A 23,433-nucleotide genomic window follows, 5' to 3' on the forward strand; every position below is an offset into this window, starting at 1 on the left:
GGCAGTGGTCTGGACCCCAAGGCCTGAGAGCTCCTGACTGGGTCCGGAGCGTGGGGGCCCTCTTCATGTATTTTGCGGGGGGGGGGGGGGAGGCTCAAGTTTCATTACATCACTGTTCAATGCTACTCTTGGCAATGGTAATTACTGAGGCAGACAGCTCTCACCATTTAGCAGCTGCAGACGTGTTTCAGCACTAAAATGGTTGTCGAGCCTGCATCAGGACAGTTTAGAGTTTACTCTCTCGTTAGTCTGCATGTACTGAATTGAAATAAAGAACCCGGCCCCAGCTTTTCACCCATACTGCTGGGTCAGCGTCCTCACTTGTCACCGTGTCCCAACGGTCAGGCTCCCGGTGTTTAACACCGGTAGATACTTGTTAGGTCATTCGGTTTTATTTTCTTTGCAGGATGTAATTGTTTATTGTGTGGTCTGGGACTAAAGGAGAAGGGCGCAGAAACAGCAGACACCCAGAGCTGCCTGGGCGCAGGAACAGCAGACACCCAGAGCTGCCTGGGCGCAGAAACAACAGACACCCAGAGCGGCCTGGGCGCAGGAACAGCAAACACCCAGAGCTGCCTGGGCGCAGGAACAGCAGACACCCAGAGGTGCCCTGGGCGCAGGAACAGCAGACACCCAGAGCTGCCTGAGCGCAGGAACAGCAGACACCCAGAGCTGCCCTGGGCGCAGGAACTGCTGACACCCAGAGTTGCCCCGGGAGCAGGAACAGCAGACACTCAGAGCTGCCATGGGAGCAGGAACAGAAGACACCCAGAGCTGCCCTGGGTGCAGGAACAGCAGACACCCAGAGCTGCACTCGTACCAGGAACAGCAGACACCCAGAGCTGCCCTGGGTGCAGGAATAGCCGACACCCAGAGCTGCCCTGGGTGCAGGAATAGCCGACACCCAGAGCTGCCTGAGCGCAGGAACTGCGGACACCCAGAGTTGCCCTGGGAGTAGAAACAGCAGACACCCAGAGGTGCCCTGGGCGCAGGAACAGCAGACACCCAGAGCTGCCCTGGGAGCAGGAACAGCAGACACCCAGAGCTGCCCTGGGTGCAGGAATAGCCGACACCCAGAGCTGCCCTGCGAGAAGGAACAGCAGACACCCAGAGCTGCCTGGGCGCAGGAACAGCAGACACCCAGAGGTGCCCTGGGCGCAGGAACAGCAGACACCCAGAGCTGCCTGAGCGCAGGAACAGCAGACACCCAGAGCTGCCCTGGGCGCAGGAACTGCTGACACCCAGAGTTGCCCCGGGAGCAGGAACAGCAGACACTCAGAGCTGCCATGGGAGCAGGAACAGAAGACACCCAGAGCTGCCCTGGGTGCAGGAACAGCAGACACCCAGAGCTGCACTCGTACCAGGAACAGCAGACACCCAGAGCTGCCCTGGGTGCAGGAATAGCCGACACCCAGAGCTGCCGGAGCGCAGGAACAGCAGACACCCAGAGCTGCCCTGGGCACAGGAACTGCGGACACCCAGAGTTGCCCTGGGAGCAGAAACAGCAGACACCCAGAGGTGCCCTGGGCGCAGGAACAGCAGACACCCAGAGCTGCCCCGTGAGCAGGAACAGCAGACACCCAGAGCTGCCCTGGGTGCATCAACAGCAGACACCCAGAGCTGCACTCGTAGCAGGAACAGCAGACACCCAGAGCTGCCCTGGGCGCAGGAATAGCAGACACCCAGAGGTGCCCTGGGCGCAGGAACAGCAGACACCCAGAGCTGCCCTAGGAGCAGGAACAGCAGACACCCAGAGCTGCCCAGGGTTCAGGAACAGCAGACACCCAGAGCTGCACTCGTAGCAGGAACAGCAGCCACCCAGAGCTGCCCTGGGAGCAGGAATAGCAGACACCCAGAGGTGCACTGGGCACAGGAACAGCAAACTTTCAGAGCTGCCCTGGGAGCAGGAACTACAGACACCCAGAGCTGCCCTGGGAGCAGGAACAGCAGACACCTAGAGCTGCCCTGCGAGCAGGAACAGCAGACACCCAGAGCTGCACTCGGAGCAGGAACAGCAGACACCCAGAGCTGCCCTGGGCGCAGGAATAGCAGACACCCAGAAGTGCCCTGGGCACAGGAACAGCAGACATCCAGAGCTTCCCTGGGAGCAGGAACTACAGACATCCAGAGCTGCCCTGGGAGCAGGAACAGCAGACACCTAGAACTGCCCTGCGAGCAGAAACAGCAGACACCCAGAGCTGCCCTGCGAGCAGGAACAGCAGACACCCAGAGCTGCCCTGGGAGCAGGAACAGCAGACACCCAGAGCTGCCCTGCGAGCAGGAACACTTTTTGGAACAACAAGTACCTCTGACACCATAAATCACAATGTCACTTTTTCTCAGCAAGCCTGTTTATTGACTGCGAGTTATATTTAATTTGCATATATTTGAATTACTTTGAACAGAAAGAACACTTTCTCAGTGTGACAATCACATATCTTAGACATTTAACATTAAACAAAACTTCACTTTTTTCAACATTACAGAGTGACGACAAACATAGAATAAATTCAGCAAATGAATAATGTATCAAACCAGTACTCAGATATCCTATTTTTAACATAGGGGCATACTAACTCATTGTTGCCTCCACATTAAATGATTGTTATGATCCTAGATGGGATTAAAGAAAAAATATATTTTCCAGAGTTGTCATGGAGAGCGTTGACTAGATGTTTTGTTTCTGCTCTTCTGGGGGCGTTATTGTGTAATTTTATCCCCAATGGATTCTCGTTTTCTATTAGCCGACGCGTTTCGACCTTTCGTGTAGTGGACCTTTATTGGCTTCCTAAGATCTTCATCAGGGCTTAGTTGTAGTTCCAAAGGGACATCTATTTATACTGTCGGGTAAGGGATGCTGGCGCCTTCTGACGCGTTTCGACCTTTCGTGTAGTGGACCTTTATTGGCTTCCTAAGGTCTTCATCAGGGCTTAGTTGTAGTTCCAAAGGGACATCTATTTCTGGAAAAATCAATGATATATCTTATCATAAAAAGGTGTATTTTATTAGATAGTTTAAAGTGTGTTTTATTTAATTTCTAAAAAGTCACTAAGTCTTTTTCTTAAAAACCTAATTAAAGGTAGAACTTACATACTGTCGGGTAAGGGATGCTGGTGCCTTCTTTCACCTGTAGGGTGCAAGGGAGGACATGTCTATGAGGTAGTTGGCTTTCTCATCGATCATGTTTCATTTTTAGCAAGACGTAAACATTAGCGGGTATGTGAAGGGAACTTGACATACCTTTCTCGTTCGCCCGTAAATCATTGGGCTGACATGTGAGTCTTTCGCAGTATTGGCGGCTGTAAGAATCTGTGGATGCAAAAAATGGCATGGCGCTATAATGCGGAGTTGCCCCGGGAGCAGGAACAGCAGACACCCAGAGCTGCCCTGAGAGCAGGAACAGCAGACACCCAGAGCTGCCCTGGGAGCAGGAACAGCAGACACCCAGAGCTGCCCTCGGTGCAGGAACAGCAGACACCCAGAGCTGCCCTCGGTGCAGGAACAGCAGACACCCAGAGCTGCCCGGTGTCTCACAACAGAGTTGGGAAGAAAGGTGGCCTCTGTGCTGTGCAGTCTGCTGCGTGTGACGTCAGCACTCTGGGTCAGAGATCTCCCCTATATGCATCTCGTCTGCCTCTATGAACTGGTTTAGGAGCGACGGTCGAAGGGATAACGTGTGTTTAGAATTGTTTATCAATTTTATACAGTATTTTTCTAGTACAACACTTGTCTTTTTTCATTCTTTGGCGAGTCTTTCAAAGGCTCAATATCCTGATTCCTCGGATCCCTCTGGGACGAGCTGGCCCTGGAGCCTCAGGGGGCGTCGGTGCGTGGCTCTGTCCACGGGTACATGGTTCTGTGAATCCCTGCCCCTGCGTCCCCCCGCACTGCTCTCATCTGCTCCAATACCCTGTAAGATCTCCAGCTGCCCCACAGCCACTTTTCACTGTTGGGCCCTTGGTTATCCCATCTTTTGTTCTGTGTTGATAATAACTTCTTATTCATAAACCAAGATTGTGGTAGGACTCAGTCAGCGAAGCAAGAACTGACCCCAAGTGTGTACTTTCAGGAAGGCCGGAAACTGTGAAGTAAATGCAGGGCTGACCAACACCCACTACCTGGGACCAAGGGGGCAGCCCCGCAGACTCATGCCCAGCACCACCCAGTGCAACTGACACAACGAGGAACAGACTCAAGAACAGACCAGGGGGGTCAGCCCCGCAGACTCATGCCCAGCACCACCTAGTGCAGCCGACACAAGGAGGAACAGACTCAAGAACAGACCAGGAGGGTCAGCCCCGCAGACTCATGCCCAGCACCACCTAGTGCAGTGACAGAACGAGGAACAGACTCAAGAATAGACCAGGAGGGTCAGCCCCGCACACTCATGTCCAGCACAACCCAGTGCGACTGACACAACAAGGAACAGACTCAAGAACAGACCAGGAGGGTCAACCCTGCACACTCATGTCCAGCACAAGCTAGTGCAGCCAACACAATGAGGAACAGACTCAAGAACAGACCAGGAGGGTCAGCCCGCACACTCATGTCCAGCACAAGCTAGTGCAGCCGACACAATGAGGAACAGACTCAAGAACAGACCAGGAGGGTCAGCCCCGCACACTCGTGTCCAGCACAAGCTAGTGCAGCCGACACAATGAGGAACAGACTCAAGAACAGACCAGAAGGGTCAGCCCCGCACACTCGTGTCCAGCACAAGCTAGTGCAGCCGACACAATGAGGAACAGACTCAAGAACAGACCAGGAGGGTCAGCCCCGCACACTCGTGTCCAGCACAAGCTAGTGCAACTGACACAACAAGGAACAGACTCAAGAACAGACCAGGAGGGTCAGCCCGCACACTCATGTCCAGCACAAGCTAGTGCAGCTGACACAATGAGGAACAGACTCAAGAACAGACCAGGAGGGTCAACCCTGCACACTCATGTCCAGCACAAGCTAGTGCAGCCGACACAATGAGGAACAGACTCAAGAACAGACCAGGAGGGTCAGCCCCGCACACTCGTGTCCAGCACAAGCTAGTGCAGCCGACACAATGAGGAACAGACTCAAGAACAGACCAGGAGGGTCAGCCCCGCACACTCGTGTCCAGCACAAGCTAGTGCAACTGACACAACAAGGAACAGACTCAAGAACAGACCAGGAGGGTCAGCCCCGCAGACTCATGTCCAGCACAAGCTAGTGCAGCCAACACAATGAGGAACAGACTCAAGAACAGACCAGGAGGGTCAACCATGCACTCTCATGTCCAGCACGACCAAGTGCAGCAACAGAACGAGGAACTGACTGAAGAATAGACCAGGAAGGTCAGACCCTCAGACACATGTCCAGCACAAGCTAGTGCAGCCGACACAATGAGGAACAGACTGAAGAATAGATCAGGAGGGTCAGCCCGCAGACTCATGTCCAGCACAAGCTAGTGCAGCCGACACAATGAGGAACAGACTCAAGAACAGACCAGGAGGGTCAGACCGCACACTCATGTCCAGCACAAGCTAGTGCAGCCGACACAATGAGGAACAGACCCAAGAACAGACCAGGAAGGTCAGCCCCGCAGACTCATGTCCAGCACAAGCTAGTGCAGCCGACACAATGAGGAACAGACTCAAGAACAGACCAGGAGGGTCAGCCCAGCAGACTCCTGTCTAGCACAAGCTAGTGCAGCCGACACAATGAGGAACAGACTCAAGAACAGACCAGAAGGGTCAGCCCCGCAGACTCATGTCCAGCACAAGCTAGTGCAGCGACAGAACGAGGAACTGACTGAAGAATAGACCAGGAGGGTCAGCCCGCACACTCATGTCCAGCACGACCAAGTGCAGCCGACACAACGAGGAACAGACTCAAGAATAGACCAGGAGGGTCAGCCCAAAAGACTCATGTCCAGCGCAAGCTAGTGCAGCCAACACAATGAGGAACAGACTCAAGAACAGACCAGGAGGGTCAGCCCCGCAGACTCGTGTCCAGCACAAGCTAGTGCAGCCGACACAATGAGGAACAGACTCAAGAACAGACCAGGAGGGTCAGCCCCGCACACTCGTGTCCAGCACAAGCTAGTGCAGCCAACACAATGAGGAACAGACTCAAGAACAGACCAGGAGGGTCAACCATGCACTCTCATGTCCAGCACGACCAAGTGCAGCGACAGAACGAGGAACTGACTGAAGAATAGACCAGGAAGGTCAGACCCTCAGACACATGTCCAGCACAAGCTAGTGCAGCCGACACAATGAGGAACAGACTCAAGAACAGACCAGAAGGGTCAGCCGCGCATACTCATGTCCAGCACAAGCTAGTGCAGCCGACACAATGAGGAACAGACTCAAGAACAGACCAGGAGGGTCAGCCCCGCAGACTCGTGTCCAGCACAAGCTAGTGCAGCCGACACAATGAGGAACAGACTCAAGAACAGACCAGGAGGGTCAGCCCCGCACACTTGTGTCCAGCACAACCCAGTGCAACTGACACAACAAGGAACAGACTCAAGAACAGACCAGGAGGGTCAGCCCCGCAGACTCATGTCCAGCACAAGCTAGTGCAGCCAACACAATGAGGAACAGACTCAAGAACAGACCAGGAGGGTCAGCCCGCACACTCATGTCCAGCACAAGCTAGTGCAGCCGACACAATGAGGAACAGACTCAAGAACAGACCAGGAGGGTCAGCCCCGCAGACTCATGTCCAGCACAAGCTAGTGCAGCCAACACAATGAGGAACAGACTCAAGAACAGACCAGGAGGGTCAGCCCCGCAGACTCGTGTCCAGCACAAGCTAGTGCAGCCGACACAATGAGGAACAGACTCAAGAACAGACCAGGAGGGTCAGCCCCGCACACTCGTGTCCAGCACAAGCTAGTGCAGCCAACACAATGAGGAACAGACTCAAGAACAGACCAGGAGGGTCAACCATGCACTCTCATGTCCAGCACGACCAAGTGCAGCGACAGAATGAGGAACTGACTGAAGTATAGACCAGGAGGGTCAGCCCGCACACTCATGTCCAGCACGACCAAGTGCAGCCGACACAACGAGGAACAGACTCAAGAATAGACCAGGAGGGTCAGCCCCAAAGACTCATATCCAGCGCAAGCTAGTGCAGCCAACACAATGAGGAACAGACTCAAGAACAGACCAGGAGGGTCAGCCCCGCAGACTCGTGTCCAGCACAAGCTAGTGCAGCCGACACAATGAGGAACAGACTCAAGAACAGACCAGGAGGGTCAGCCCCGCACACTCGTGTCCAGCACAAGCTAGTGCAGCCAACACAATGAGGAACAGACTCAAGAACAGACCAGGAGGGTCAACCATGCACTCTCATGTCCAGCACGACCAAGTGCAGCGACAGAACGAGGAACTGACTGAAGAATAGACCAGGAGGGTCAGCCCGCACACTCATGTCCAGCACGACCAAGTGCAGCCGACACAACGAGGAACAGACTCAAGAATAGACCAGGAGGGTCAGCCCCAAAGACTCATGTCCAGCGCAAGCTAGTGCAGCCAACACAATGAGGAACAGACTCAAGAACAGACCAGGAGGGTCAGCCCCGCAGACTCGTGTCCAGCACAAGCTAGTGCAGCCGACACAATGAGGAACAGACTCAAGAACAGACCAGGAGGGTCAGCCCCGCACACTCGTGTCCAGCACAAGCTAGTGCAGCCAACACAATGAGGAACAGACTCAAGAACAGACCAGGAGGGTCAACCATGCACTCTCATGTCCAGCACGACCAAGTGCAGCGACAGAACGAGGAACTGACTGAAGAATAGACCAGGAAGGTCAGACCCTCAGACACATGTCCAGCACAAACTAGTGCAGCCGACACAATGAGGAACAGACTCAAGAACAGACCAGAAGGGTCAGCCCCGCAGACTCATGTCCAGCACAAGCTAGTGCAGCCGACACAATGAGGAACAGACTCAAGAACAGACCAGGAGGGTCAGCCCCGCAGACTCGTGTCCAGCACAAGCTAGTGCAGCCGACACAATGAGGAACAGACTCAAGAACAGACCAGGAGGGTCAGCCCCGCACACTTGTGTCCAGCACAACCCAGTGCAACTGACACAACAAGGAACAGACTCAAGAACAGACCAGGAGGGTCAGCCCCACAGACTCATGTCCAGCACAAGCTAGTGCAGCCAACACAATGAGGAACAGACTCAAGAACAGACCAGGAGGGTCAGCCCGCACACTCATGTCCAGCACAAGCTAGTGCAGCCGACACAATGAGGAACAGACTCAAGAACAGACCAGGAGGGTCAGCCCCGCAGACTCATGTCCAGCACAAGCTAGTGCAGCCAACACAATGAGGAACAGACTCAAGAACAGACCAGGAGGGTCAGCCCCGCAGACTCGTGTCCAGCACAAGCTAGTGCAGCCGACACAATGAGGAACAGACTCAAGAACAGACCAGGAGGGTCAGCCCCGCACACTCGTGTCCAGCACAAGCTAGTGCAGCCAACACAATGAGGAACAGACTCAAGAACAGACCAGGAGGGTCAACCATGCACTCTCATGTCCAGCACGACCAAGTGCAGCGACAGAATGAGGAACTGACTGAAGTATAGACCAGGAGGGTCAGCCCGCACACTCATGTCCAGCACGACCAAGTGCAGCCGACACAACGAGGAACAGACTCAAGAATAGACCAGGAGGGTCAGCCCCAAAGACTCATATCCAGCGCAAGCTAGTGCAGCCAACACAATGAGGAACAGACTCAAGAACAGACCAGGAGGGTCAGCCCCGCAGACTCGTGTCCAGCACAAGCTAGTGCAGCCGACACAATGAGGAACAGACTCAAGAACAGACCAGGAGGGTCAGCCCCGCACACCCGTGTCCAGCACAAGCTAGTGCAGCCAACACAATGAGGAACAGACTCAAGAACAGACCAGGAGGGTCAACCATGCACTCTCATGTCCAGCACGACCAAGTGCAGCGACAGAACGAGGAACTGACTGAAGAATAGACCAGGAGGGTTAGCCCGCACACTCATGTCCAGCACGACCAAGTGCAGCCGACACAACGAGGAACAGACTCAAGAATAGACCTCAAGAACAGACCAGGAGGGTCAGCCCTGCAGACTCCTGTCCAGCAAACCCAGTGCAGCCGACACAACGAGGAACAGACTCAAGAACAGACCAGGAGGGTCAGCCCGCACACTCATGTCCAGCACAACCCAGTGCAGCGGACACAACGAGATACAGATTCAAGAAACGACCAGGAGGGTCAGCCCCGCAGACTCATGTCCAGCACAACCCAGTGAAGCCCACACAACGAGGAACAGACTCAAGAAAAGACCAGGACGGTCTGCCCCACACACGCATGTCCAGAACAAACAAGTGCAGCTGACACAACGAGGAACAGACTCAAGAATAGACCAGGATGGTCAGCCAAGACCAGGACAGGGGCGGCTCCTCCATTAGGGCGGAGGAGCGTCGCCCCACTGCTTTCTCGCAGTGCGAGAAGCAGAAACATAAAATTGTATTTTAAATACAGTTTTATGTTTCTGCTTCTCGCCCTGCGAGAAAGCAGAAGGCAGGGGTATGCCTGGTTGGGGGCAGGCCGGAGGGTATGCCTGGTTGGGGCCGGGTGGGTGAGTGGGTCAGGGAGGAGTGGCTTGCACCACTCTGAGTACCCTGACTGTTTGGTCGGCCCCTTGGGGCCAACCAAGCCAGTCATGCACACTCTCCCTTGGCCTCCCCATAGGTGCCTGGCTGGGTGCCATCCCCACCAATCACAACGCTGCCATTGCAGCGTTGTGATTGGCTTACTGGAGGGTAGGGAGCGTGCCTGTTCCTGTTTCTGTGCAGGAGCAGGAAATCGAGGGACCCTACCCAGGAGCAGAGGCGGCGCGGGACACGGACAGGTGAGTTTTCTTTTTCTTTTAATCCACCCGCAAGTATTGCGAGCCGCTACTGGACCAGGAGGGTCAGTCCCACAGACTCATGTCCAGCACATGCCAGTGCAACTGACACAACGAGGAACAGGCTCAAGAACAGACCAGGAGGGTCAACCCTGCACACTCATGTCCAGCACGACCAAGTGCAGCGACAGAACGAGGAACTGACTGAAGAATAGACCAGGAGGGTCAGCCTGCACACTCATGTCCAGCACAACCCAGTGCAGCTGACACAACAAGATACAGATTCAAGAACAGACCAGGAGGGTCAGCCCCGCAGACTCATGTCCAGCACAACCTAGTACAGCCCACACAACGAGGAACAGACTCAAGAACAGACCAGGAGGGTCAGCCCCCAGACTCATGTCCAGCACAAGCTAGTGCAGCCGACACAATGAGGAACAGACTCAAGAACAGACCAGGAGCGTCAGCCCCCAGACTCATGTCCAGCACAAGCCAGTGCAGCCCACACAACGAGGAACACACTCAAGAAAAGACCAGGACGGTCTGCCCCACACACGCATGTCCAGAACAAACAAGTGCAGCTGACACAACGAGGAACAGACTCAAGAATAGACCAGGATGGTCAGCCAAGACCAGGACAGGGGCGGCTCCTCCATTAGGGCGGAGAAGCAACGCCCCACTCCTTTCTCGCAGTGCGAGAAGCAGAAGCATAAAATTGTATTTTAAATACAGTTTTATGTTTCTGCGTCTCGCCCTGCGAGAAAGCAGAAGGCAGGGGTATGCCTGGTTGGGGGCAGGCCGGAGGGTATGCCTGGTTGGGGCCGGGTGGGTGAGTGGGTCAGGGAGGAGTGGCTTGCACCACTCTGAGTACCCTGACTGTTTGGTCGGCCCCCTGGGGCCAGCCAAGCAAGTTATACGCACTCTCCCTTGGCCTCCCCATAAGTGCCTGGCTGGGTGCCATCCCCACCAATCCCAACGCTGCCATTGCAGCATTGATTGGCTTACTGGAGGGTAGGGAGCATGCCTGTTCCTGTTCAGGAGCAGGAAAACGTGGGACCCTGTCCACGAGCAGAGGCGGTGCGGGATCTGGAGAGGTGGGTTTTCTTTTTCTTTTAATCCACCCGTGAGAATTGCAAGCCGCAACTGGACCAGGAGGGTCAGCCCCGTAGACTCATGTCCAGCACAACCCAGTGCAACTGACACAACAAGGAACAGACTCAAGAACAGACCAGGAGGGTCAGCCCCGCAGACTCATGTCCAGCACAAGCTAGTGCAGCCAACACAATGAGGAACAGACTCAAGAACAGACCAGGAGGGTCAGCCCCGCAGACTCGTGTCCAGCACAAGCTAGTGCAGCCGACACAATGAGGAACAGACTCAAGAACAGACCAGGAGGGTCAGCCCCGCAGACTCGTGTCCAGCACAAGCTAGTGCAGCCAACACAATGAGGAACAGACTCAAGAACAGACCAGGAGGGTCAACCATGCACTCTCATGTCCAGCACGACCAAGTGCAGCGATAGAACGAGGAACTGACTGAAGAATAGACCAGGAGGGTCAGCCCGCACACTCATGTCCAGCACGACCAAGTGCAGCCGACACAATGAGGAACAGACTCAAGAATAGACCAGGAGGGTCAGCCCCGTACACTCGTGTCCAGCACCACCTAGTGCAGCCGACACAATGAGGAACAGACTCAAGGATAGACCAGGGGGGTCAGCCCCAAAGACTCATGTCCAGCGCAAGCTAGTGCAGCCGACACAATGAGGAACAGACTCAAGAATAGACCTCAAGGGGGAGGAGCCTAGCGCGCAACCAAGATGGCCGCGTAGGTGCGAGGCTCCCGAGGACCTCCGCGACCTCCTATGACTATCCTGAACATATCCTGTCCCAGATGAGGGGACTGTGTTGGTGAGCCTGAGCTGAGGTGGCACCCGTTTTCCGCTTCCAAATCGGACCTCGGACACCGGCTTTAGCACCGATTGAGGTTTGCGGCCTTCTCCTAGCCGAACCCCGGATTTGCGCTGTGGGGCGATCCAGTGACAAAGTGAACAACAGCGGCGGGCAGGGCTTGGTGGCTCGCGTACCCCGCACTTTCACTTTCGCTTTCGCGCCCCCCTTGCTGTCTCTGCGAGGTTGGGTCGCGGGACTTTGTGTGTTGGTGTGGCCTCGCCGGGGGACCCTGCCTGCCCGCCGGCTGTGATCCGCCCCGCAGATCTGGGGTGGCACCCCCCCGGAGCCCGTGGACCGGCTTGCCTGCCCTTCACGACGTGGCTGGTGCGACCGGGAGACTGGGACCATGGCCACGAAACAAGATGGTGACCGGGCAAAGATAAAATCGACCCGGCGTGGCGCAGCCCATCAGTCCAACAGCATGGACCGATATACCCTCCAGAAGGGATCTCCCGAGGTGCCACGCAGGTCCCCTGAGGGCCCTACTGATGCCCCCGATCTGCCCACGGATCTGACTCTGCGGGATGTCATGGGCGCCATCGCCGAGATGAAGGCCTCGGTGGGCCAGCGTTTTGATACACTGGCGCAGAAGATCGACTCGGTCCTCGTGGATGTTGGCCTGGTAAGGGCCGATCTCTCCAAGACCAACGACCGAGTCGACTCTTTGGCCCACACCGCATCGGGCCTTACGACAGATGTGGCGGCCCTACAAACGGAGGTGCGCCGGCTTGCTCGGGCGAGTGCGCTGATGGATCGCCGCCTGGAGGACTCCGAGAGTCGGGCCCGGAGGAACAACATCCGTATCATCGGGGTGCCTGAGGGACGTGAGGAGGCGGCGGCGGACCTTTTCGTGGAAGACCTGATTGTTACCCATCTCCAGCCACGGGGGCTGAGAAAATTCTTTGCTGTGGAGAGGGCCCACAGGGTTCCCGGGGGGAGGCCTAAGGTCGGAGCCACTCCGAGACCTCTCATTGCCCGGATTTTTAATTTTCGGGACAGAGACGCTATCCTGCAATCCTCCAGACTACAGGGACCGATTAGACTGGACAATATGGACATTAATTTCTATCCTGATTTCACCCCAGCGGTCCAGAAGCAGAGACTGAGCTTCCTCGGTGTCAAACGCCGTCTTCGGGACCTAAACCTCAAATACGCCATGCTTTTCCCAGCTAAGCTGCGAGTGGAGGTGGATGGTCGCACGCACTTTTTTGATCGTCCCGAAGCGGCCGGGGACTGGCTGGATACTCTGTCTGGGGATCGGGATCGGGGTGGCGGGGGGGGAGCGGCGGGGGGAGAGGGCTCGCCGGATCAGGACTGAGGGACTAATATTAGGCCTCGCTCGGGACAAAAATGATGCCACTTTTGACCATACGTCTGTTCGCTTAAGTTCCCCTCCTATGGAGGTTGTGTGGGGTCTCTTGGGGGTTCTCCCTCCTCCTCTGGGGGTCTAGTTAGTTTAACTATCTATGGGGCGACAGGCACACTGCACGTTGGGGGGGCTGTCTGGGCTCATGCAGGGGTGCAGGGAGGGGGGAGTTCTGTTGGGGTGGGTGGGCAGGGATGGGGTGTTGTTCGTTATTATCACAAGGCAAACCTTTTTTTGTGTTGGTTCTAATGTGCTCTCGGGGGGACGAATGATGGTTTCTGTGTATGATGGGGGGTAGGGAATTAACTTTGTTGTCTTGGAACGTTAATGGACTGGGGGACAGGATCAAACGAGGTGTGGTCCTGCAATTTCTGAAGCGACTCTCGCCCGATGTAGTCTTTCTGCAGGAGACACACCTTATTGGCAATTCCTTCTGTGCCATGAATCGGCGTGGCTACCGCCTCGTGGCCCACTCGGGCTTCACGTCAGGCTCAAGGGGTGTGGGTATCATGGTAAAGAACTCGCTCCCGTTAGAAATTGATGAGGTGCTCCACGATGATAGGGGACGTTACACTGTCTTGGTGGGGAGAATGGAGGGCAAAGTGGTTGTCTTTGTGTCAGTGTACGTCCCACCGGGGTTGCAGTCGACCACCTTTGCAGACCTGGGGCGCCTCCTCCTTGGCCTTCCGGGGGGGCTTCTGGTGGTGGGGGGGGATTTCAATGCGGTGGTTTCTGGGACTGTGGATCGTCACCCCCCTAGGGACCTCCCCCGGGCACAGGCGTGGCTATCCGGCCTCTTGGATACACTGGGATTGGTGGACTGCTGGCGCTTAAAACATCCCACGCAGCTGCAGTACACTTTCCACTCGGGGGCCCATGGTAGTCTCTCACGGCTTGATTATGTCCTTGTCCCGGCGGCCTATGTCGGGAGGGTGGGGGAGGTGCGCCATTTGGCACGGGGTATCTCGGACCACTCCCCGCTCCTGTTACATTTCGATGTCTTTCCGAGGGGTGAGAGCAGGGTGGTCCCAATCAATTCCTGGTACCTGTGCGACCCCACCATTCGCGCTGACTTGATTAAATCCCTCCAGCGCTATTTTGATGAGAATGTGGGGTCCGGGCCTTCGGCTATCTCCCTGTGGGAGGCCTTCAAAACAGTACTCAGAGGGGAGGCCCTATCCCTTATTTCCCACGCCCGGAGGCGCGAGCGGGAGGAGGTGACCCGGGTGGAGGCTGAAATAGCTGAGTTGGAGGGTAATCTAGAAGATGGGGTGACGGATGCTGCACTACATGTCCTCCAACTCAAACAAGCGGCTTATAGGGCCCTCGTCACGGAGGCGGCCAGGGGCCTTAGTAGAGAGCAACAGGGGCGACTGTATGATGTGGGTGATAAGGCTGGTAAACTGATAGCGTGGTTGGATAAAAAGGAGAGAGCGAATCGTGTGGTCCCGCTGATTGAGAAAACGAATGGTGTGTGTGTAACTGAGCCAGAAGAAATTGTCTCCTGTTTCGCGGATTATTTCCGCGAGGTGTATTCCCCGGTCTCTTCTTGCTCTGAAGAGGATTCCCGTGCCCTGCTCAGGGATATCGCGCTGCCGTCCCTTTCCGGGGAGGACAGGGTGTCGCTGGACGCCGCTCCCACCTCCGACGAAATCGCCCTCGCCATACGCTCGGTCGCTTCTGGCAAGGCCATGGGCCCAAATGGTATCCCTATCGAGTTGTATAAGCTGCGACCGGATACATTGGCGCCTCACCTCCGCGCAATGTTCCTGGCGGCCCACTCGCTGGGCTCCCTCCCGCTTGACCAGCGTCTGGCTACAATCGTGGTGATCCACAAGGAAGGGAGACCTCGGGACCGGGTTACTTCTTATCGGCCTATCTCACTACTGAATGCGGAGCCCAAAATTCTCGCCAAGGTACTGGCCAATCGGCTGGTCGGTGTGGTGGGAGATCTGGTTCATCAGGACCAGTCCGGCTTTATTCCCCATCGCAACACAGCCCTTAACCTGCGGCGTTTGCATGGGGTGCTCGCGCGCGTCCCATTTATACGGGAACCGGCCATTTTGGCGTCCTTGGACGCCACCATGGCGTTTGACACGCTTGAGTGGCCATACATCTGGGCGATGCTTGCGAAGTTTGGATTTGGCCCAGGATTCATCAGTTGGGTCAAATTGTTGTATTCGGGCCCATTGGCGCAGGTGGTGGTGAACGGAAGAGTATCGGCCCCGTTTGAGCTGGGCCGGGGCACGCGACAGGGCTGTCCCTTGTCGCCGCTTCTTTTTGCGCTTGCCTTGGAGCCCCTGGCGGAGTGGCTGCGGTGGGAGCCTTCCATCCGTGGTCTCCGTTGGACCCCCGAGTATGAGGACCGCGTATCCCTATACGCTGATGACATCCTTCTGTACCTAGCTTCCCCACGTAAATCACTTATAGTGCTGGTTGATGTTTTACATTCATTTGGTCGTAACTCCGGTCTCGTCATCAACTGGGCTAAATCGTGCGTGTATGTTCTCTCTGGGGAGGCTCCTATTCTCCCGCGGGGCTGTCCGATCCAGATCGCCCCGCAGGGATTTCGGTACCTGGGTGTCTTCATTACTCTGGACCCGGAGGCCCGGTATGAACGGAACCTGCTTCCCCCCCTCCAGCGCCTGCGGGTAGATGTCGCACGCTGGCGGCGCCTGCCGCTTTTGCCGCTCGGCCGGGCGGCATTGTTCAAGATGATGTCTCTGCCGCGTTTTCTGTACGCTTTGCAGAACACTATGGACTTAGTCCCGGCGCGCTACTTCCGTGAGGTGGAGAGTCTGCAACGCCGCCTGTTTTGGGACGGGAGGCCGCGTATTGCCCTGGCGAAGCTGACGCTCCCATGGTATGACGGGGGGATTGCCCTCCCGGATATTAAACGGTACTATTGGGCCTCCCAGCTCGCTGCAATTAACCATGGCCTATACGGGCCCGCCTTAAACCCGGCATTCGAAATGGACAAGATGCTCCTGCCAGGTGGCGACTACAATCGAGCGCTCTATTCTAGCGCGCCCGACGCTCGTCTGACGGGCCCCACGCGTGTCATGGTGCAAGTGTGGCACGCGGCCAATGCAGCTATGGGGTGGAAGGACCGTTTGACCCGGGCGTCACCACTATACGCGTCTGAGCGGTTAGGTTCCCTGTGGACCTCTAAGGGCTTTGAGAAGTGGGACATAATAGGTATCAGTAAAGTGGGGGATCTCTGGACGAGGGGAGGATTTAAAACGTTCGATATGCTGCAGACGGAATTTCAGCTGCAGGGCAGTGAATACTTTCGGTATTTGCAGGTCCGTCATGCGCTGGGCTCCATCTTCTCGGACGTTGCCTCCATCCCGGAATATTCCCCCCTGGAGGATAGAATGCTGGATGGGCACGTCCCGGACAGCACGATCTCACTGATATACAAAAAACTGATAAACGACCGCTCGGGCCTGTTGACTGCCCTTCGTGCGGCTTGGGTTGCCGACGGGCTGGAGTTGGACGACGAGGACTGGACCTCCGCGGTGGCCTCCCCGAAGGAGGTGGCCATACCGGCTCGCCTTCGCTTCGTCCAGCTCAAGATACTCCACCGGGTCTACATGACGGGGCCAAAGCCTCTGCGAATGGGCTATGCTGGAGATGGGTTGTGTAAGCGTGGGTGTGGTGCTTTGGGGACCTTTCTGCATATTTTGTGGGAGTGCCCGGAGGTGGAAGGGTTCTGGCGTGGTGTACATGAGGTGCTGCGACTGGTTACGCATGTGGCGCTGTTGCCTGAAGCGAGGAGATGCCTGTTGAATGTGTGGGAACCGACTGATTACTCTGCGCCGCAGACGTGGTGGGTGACTCTGGGATATATGATGGCCAAGCGTGATATTGCTCAACTGGGGGGATCCCAGAGGCCCCCGACGGTCTCGGCCTGGAAAGAACACATGGACTGGTGCATGTTTCGAGAAAAGGTGGTGTATGTGGCGAGGGGTAAGCCTGCGACATGGGTGAAAGTATGGGGCCCCTGGAACGCCTACCGCGGGGGTATCTGTGCACCACCGTTGCTGCCTGATACCTCGCCAGCCCCATCCCCTTAGCCGACTCATTCCTCCGCTGCCGGGCATTGGGTTCCCCCAGTCCTCGCTCTGTTCTCTTCCCCCTCTTTAGACTTCTGTGGATAGTTGGGATCCCCCCTCTAGGGGAGCACGTGCTGCTATTTCCGATTGTGGGTTGCCTTGTGGGTGTGTTTTTTTTTTTTTTGTTGCTCTTAATTTAAAATGAAACCGTATAATGGGGTCTGGATGATGTGGCTTTTGACGTTGTTACCTCCTGAGAAATGCTCCTCCGTAACACCACGTGTTCCATAAATGTATGTCGTATGTTCCTATCATTGCTAGCGGCCGGCCGGAAGGTTGTAGGCCCATACTTGTATACTCTTAAGACTTGTAATAAACGGTTTAAAAAAAAAAAAATAAAGAATAGACCTCAAGAACAGACCAGGAGGGTCAGCCCTGCAGACTCCTGTCCAGCACAACCCAGTGCAGCCGACACAACGAGGAACAGACTCAAGAACAGACCAGGAGGGTCAGCCCGCACACTCATGTCCAGCACAACCCAGTGCAGCGGACACAATGAGATACAGATTCAAGAAACGACCAGGAGGGTCAGCCCCGCAGACTCATGTCCAGCACAACCCAGTGCAGCCCACACAACGAGGAACACACTCAAGAAAAGACCAGGACGGTCTGCCCCATACACGCATGTCCAGAACAAACAAGTGCAGCTGACACAACGAGGAACACACTCAAGAATAGACCAGGATGGTCAGCCAAGACCAGGACAGGGGCGGCTCCTCCATTAGGGCGGAGGAGCGTCGCCCCACTGCTTTCTCGCAGTGCAAGAAGCAGAAACATAAAATTGTATTTTAAATACAGTTTTATGTTTCTGCTTCTCGCCTTGCGAGAAAGCAGAAGGCAGGGGTATGCCTGGTTGGGGCCGGGTGGGTGAGTGGGTCAGGGAGGAGTGGCTTGCACCACTCTGAGTACCCTGACTGTTTGGTCGGCCCCTTGGGGCCAACCAAGCCAGTCATGCACACTCTCCCTTGGCCTCCTTATAGGTGCCTGGCTGGGTGCCATCCCCACCAATCACAACGCTGCCATTGCAGCATTGTGATTGGCTTACTGGAGGGTAGGGAGCGTGCCTGTTCCTGTTTCTGTGCAGGAGTAGGAAATCGAGGGACCCTACCCAGGAGCAGAGGCGGCGCGGGACACGGACAGGTGAGTTTTCTTTTTCTTTTAATCCACCCGCGAGTATTGCGAGCCGCTACTGGACTAGGAGGGTCAGTCCCACAGACTCATGTCCAGCACATGCCAGTGCAACTGACACAACGAGGAACAGGCTCAAGAACAGACCAGGAGGGTCAACCCTGCACACTCATGTCCAGCACGACCAAGTGCAGCCGACACAATGAGGAACAGACTCAAGAATAGACCAGGAGGGTCAGCCCCCAGACTCATGTCCAGCACGACCAAGTGCAGCCGACACAATGAGGAACAGACTCAAGAACAGACCAGGAGGGTCAGCCCCCAAACTCATGTCCAGCACAAGCTAGTGCAGCCGACACAATGAGGAACAGACTCAAGAACAGACCAGGAGGGTCAGCCCCCAAACTCATGTCCAGCACAAGCTAGTGCAGCCGACACAATGAGGAGCAGACTCATGGATAGACCAGGAGGGTCAACCCTGCACACTCATGTCCAGCGCAAGCTAGTGCAGCCGACACAACGAGGAACAGACTCAAGAACAGACCAGGAGGGTCAGCCCCCAAACTCATGTCCAGCACAAGCTGGTGCAGCCGACACAATGAGGAACAGACTCATGGATAGACCAGGAGGGTCAGCCCCGCACACTCGTGTCCAGCACAACCCAGTGCAGCCCACACAACGAGGAACAGACTCAAGAAAAGACCAGGACGGTCTGCCCCGCACACGCATGTCCAGAACAAACAAGTGCAGCTGACACAACGCAGAACCGACTCAAGAATAGACCAGGATGGTCAGCCCCGACCAGGACAGGGGCGGCTCCTCCATTAGGGCGGAGAAGCGTCGCCCCACTGCTTTCTCGCAGTGCGAGAAGCAGAAGCATAAAATGGTATTTTAAATACAGATTTATGTTTCTGCTTCTCGCCCTGCGAGAAAGCAGAAGGCAGGGGTATGCCTGGTTGGGGGCAGGCGGGAGGTTATGCCTGGTTGGGGGCGGGCGGGTGGGCGGGTCAGGGAGGAATGGCTTGCACCACTCTGAGTACCCTGACTGTTTGGTCAGCCCCCTGGGGCCAGCCAAGCCAGTTATACGCACTCTCCCTTGGCCTCCCCATAGGTGCCTGGCTGGGTGCCATCCCTACCAATCCCAACGCTGCCATTGCAGCATTGATTGGCTTACTGGAGGGTAGGGAGCATGCCTGTTCCTGTTCAGGAGCAGGAAAACGTGGGACCCTGTCCAGGAGCAGAGGCGGTGCGGGACCTGGAGAGGTGGGTTTTCTTTTTCTTTTAATCCACCCGTGAGTATTGCAAGCCACAACTGGACCAGGAGGGTCAGCCCCGTAGACTCATGTCCAGCACAACCCAGTGCAACTGACACAACAAGGAACAGACTCAAGAACAGACCAGGAGGGTCAGCCCCGCAGACTCATGTCCAGCACAAGCTAGTGCAGCCAACACAATGAGGAACAGACTCAAGAACAGACCAGGAGGGTCAGCCCGCACACTCATGTCCAGCACAAGCTAGTGCAGCCGACACAATGAGGAACAGACTCAAGAACAGACCAGGAGGGTCAGCCCAGCAGACTCATGTCCAGCACAAGCTAGTGCAGCCAACACAATGAGGAACAGACTCAAGAACAGACCAGGAGGGTCAGCCCCGCAGACTCATGTCCAGCACAAGCTAGTGCAGCCGACACAATGAGGAACAGACTCAAGAACAGACCAGGAGGGTCAGCCCCGCACACTCGTGTCCAGCACAACCCAGTGCCACTGACACAACAAGGAACAGACTCAAGAACAGACCAGGAGGGTCAGCCCCGCCGACTCATGTCCAGCACAAGCTAGTGCAGCCGACACAATGAGGAACAGACTCAAGAACAGACCAGGAGGGTCAACCATGCACTCTCATGTCCAGCACGACCAAGTGCAGCCGACACAATGAGGAACAGACTCAAGAATAGACCAGCAGGGTCAGCCCCGTGCACTCGTGTCCAGCACCACCTAGTGCAGCCGACACAATGAGGAACAGACTCAAGGATAGACCAGGGGGGTCAGCCCCAAAGACTCATGTCCAGCACAACCCAGTGCAGCCGACACAACGAGGAACAGACTCAAGAAAAGACCAGGACGGTCTGCCCCGCACACGCATGTCCAGAACAAACAAGTGCAGCTGACACAACGAGGAACAGACTCAAGAATAGACCAGGATGGTCAGCCAAGACCAGGACAGGGGCGGCTCCTCCATTAGGGCGGAGGAGCGTCGCCCCACTGCTTTCTCGCAGTGCGAGAAGCAGAAACATAAAATTGTATTTTAAATACAGTTTTATGTTTCTGCTTCTCGCCCTGCGAGAAAGCAGAAGGCAGGGGTATGCCTGGTTGGGGGCAGGCCGGAGGGTATGCCTGGTTGGGGCCGGGTGGGTGAGTGGGTCAGGGAGGAGTGGCTTGCACCACTCTGAGTACCCTGACTGTTTGGTCGGCCCCTTGGGGCCAGCCAAGCCAGTCATGCGCACTCTCCCTTGGCCTCCCCATAGGTGCCTGGCTGGGTGCCATCCCCACCAATCACAACGCTGCCATTGCAGCGTTGTGATTGGCTTACTGGAGGGTAGGGAGCGTGCCTGTTCCTGTTTCTGTGCAGGAGCAGGAAATCGAGGGACCCTACCCAGGAGCAGAGGCGGCACGGGACACGGACAGGTGAGTTTTCTTTTTCTTTTAATCCACCCGCGAGTATTGCGAGCCGCTACTGGACTAGGAGGGTCAGTCCCACAGACTCATGTCCAGCACATGCCAGTGCAACTGACACAACGAGGAACAGGCTCAAGAACAGACCAGGAGGGTCAACCCTGCACACTCATGTCCAGCACGACCAAGTGCAGCGACAGAACGAGGAACTGACTGAAGAATAGACCAGGAGGGTCAGCCTGCACGCTCATGTCCAGCACAACCCAGTGCAGCTGACACAACAAGATACAGATTCAAGAACAGACCAGGAGGGTCAGCCCCGCAGACTCATGTCCAGCACAACCTAGAACAGCCCACATAACAAGGAACAGACTCAAGAACAGACCAGGAGCGTCAGCCCCCAAACTCATGTCCAGCACAAGCTAGTGCAGCCGACACAATGAGGAACAGACTCAAGAACAGACCAGGAGCGTCAGCCCCCAAACTCCTGTCCAGCACAAGCTAGTGCAGCCGACACAATGAGGAACAGACTCAAGAACAGACCAGGAGGGTCAGCCCCCAGACTCATGTCCAGCACAAGCTAGTGCAGCCGACACAACGAGGAACAGACTCAAGAAAAGACCAGGACGGTCTGCCCCGCACACGCATGTCCAGAACAAACAAGTGCAGCTGACACAATGCAGAACCGACTCAAGAATAGACCAGGATGGTCAGCCCCGACCAGGACAGGGGCGGCTCCTCCATTAGGGCGGAGAAGCAACGCCCCACTCCTTTCTCGCAGTGCGAGAAGCAGAAGCATAAAATGGTATTTTAAATACAGATTTATGTTTCTGCTTCTCGCCCTGCGAGAAAGCAGAAGGCAGGGGTATGCCTGGTTGGGGGCAGGCGGGAGGGTATACCTGGTTGGGGGCGGGCGGGTGGGCGGGTCAGGGAGGAATGGCTTGCACCACTCTGAGTACCCTGACTGTTTGGTCGGCCCCCTGGGGCCAGCCAAGCAAGTTATACGCAGTCTCCCTTGGCCTCCCCATAGGTGCCTGGCTGGGTGCCATCCCCACCAATCCCAACGCTGCCATTGCAGCATTGATTGGCTTACTGGAGGGTAGGGAGCATGCCTGTTCCTGTTCAGGAGCAGGAAAACGTGGGACCCTGTCCAGGAGCAGAGGCGGTGCGGGACCTGGAGAGGTGGGTTTTCTTTTTCTTTTAATCCACCCGTGAGAATTGCAAGCCGCAACTGGACCAGGAGGGTCAGCCCCGTAGACTCATGTCCAGCACAACCCAGTGCAACTGACACAACAAGGAACAGACTCAAGAACAGACCAGGAGGGTCAGCCCCGCAGACTCATGTCCAGCACGACCAAGTGCAGCGACAGAATGAGGAACTGACTGAAGAATAGACCAGGAGAGTCAGCCTGCACACTCATGTCCAGCACAACCCAGTTCAGCCAGCACAACGAGGAACAGACTAAAGAATAGACCTCGAGAATAGACCAGGAGGTCACCGAAAGTAGGGTGTCCACCTGGCATGGAGGAAAATTCTGGGTATTGGGTGTAAAACATCAGGATAAAGGCTCAAAATTCAGGAAAAGCAACCTTTTTACAGACAACAGCGGAGGTCGCACCTGTCAGCTGCCAGCCTTTTGGCTGTGACAATGCTGGTTTTGTTTTGTCAAGGTTTTTATAAACGTCTACTGCTGTGGGAGAGAGCCAAAATATTTCGGGTCCCAAAAAGTACAAGTGGCCAGCGCAGTTCTTGGCTCTGAAGGGGGGGGTGGTTCTTTGTGCATAGCTGTGCACCTTACGCAATGGAGAATGGAGTCACTCAGGTGAAGGTAGACATTAGTTGAAGTGGGCCGACCCACTGCTGCACGCTGTATTCTGTAGTGGGTGGAAGTTTATGTGAATGACAACACACCAGTGTCTGAAAAACTGTTTAAGATTTCTGCCCATCCGTCTATACATCTATCCGCCCATCTCAAATATTAGTCAAATTAAAAGGTTTTGGCCAACCCAAGATCAAAACAAAATGAGAGATGTATTCAAGCAAAACACCTCTGAGATAAAGAACCCAGTGGAGGCAGAACAACTCAGTGGAACTGAAGAAGCTCTCTCTGGTGTGGAGAAATATGTGAAGCAAAGATGAGGCATTAGCGAGACACCACAGGTAGCAATGTGTCTGCAAGGCCGGACAGGCCGTAGCGGGCATCAGGCGTTTTCCTGGTGGTGGCCAGTTTTGTCACTGGGGTCCGGTTTTGCAGCATTGTTGCAATATCAGCCCTGTAACAAAAGCAGCAGCAGGGCTAAAGCAGCCGGTGTTAG

This window comes from Triturus cristatus, chromosome 9 (assembly GCF_964204655.1).
Source record: "Triturus cristatus chromosome 9, aTriCri1.1, whole genome shotgun sequence".
Classification (NCBI taxonomy): domain Eukaryota; kingdom Metazoa; phylum Chordata; class Amphibia; order Caudata; family Salamandridae; genus Triturus; species Triturus cristatus.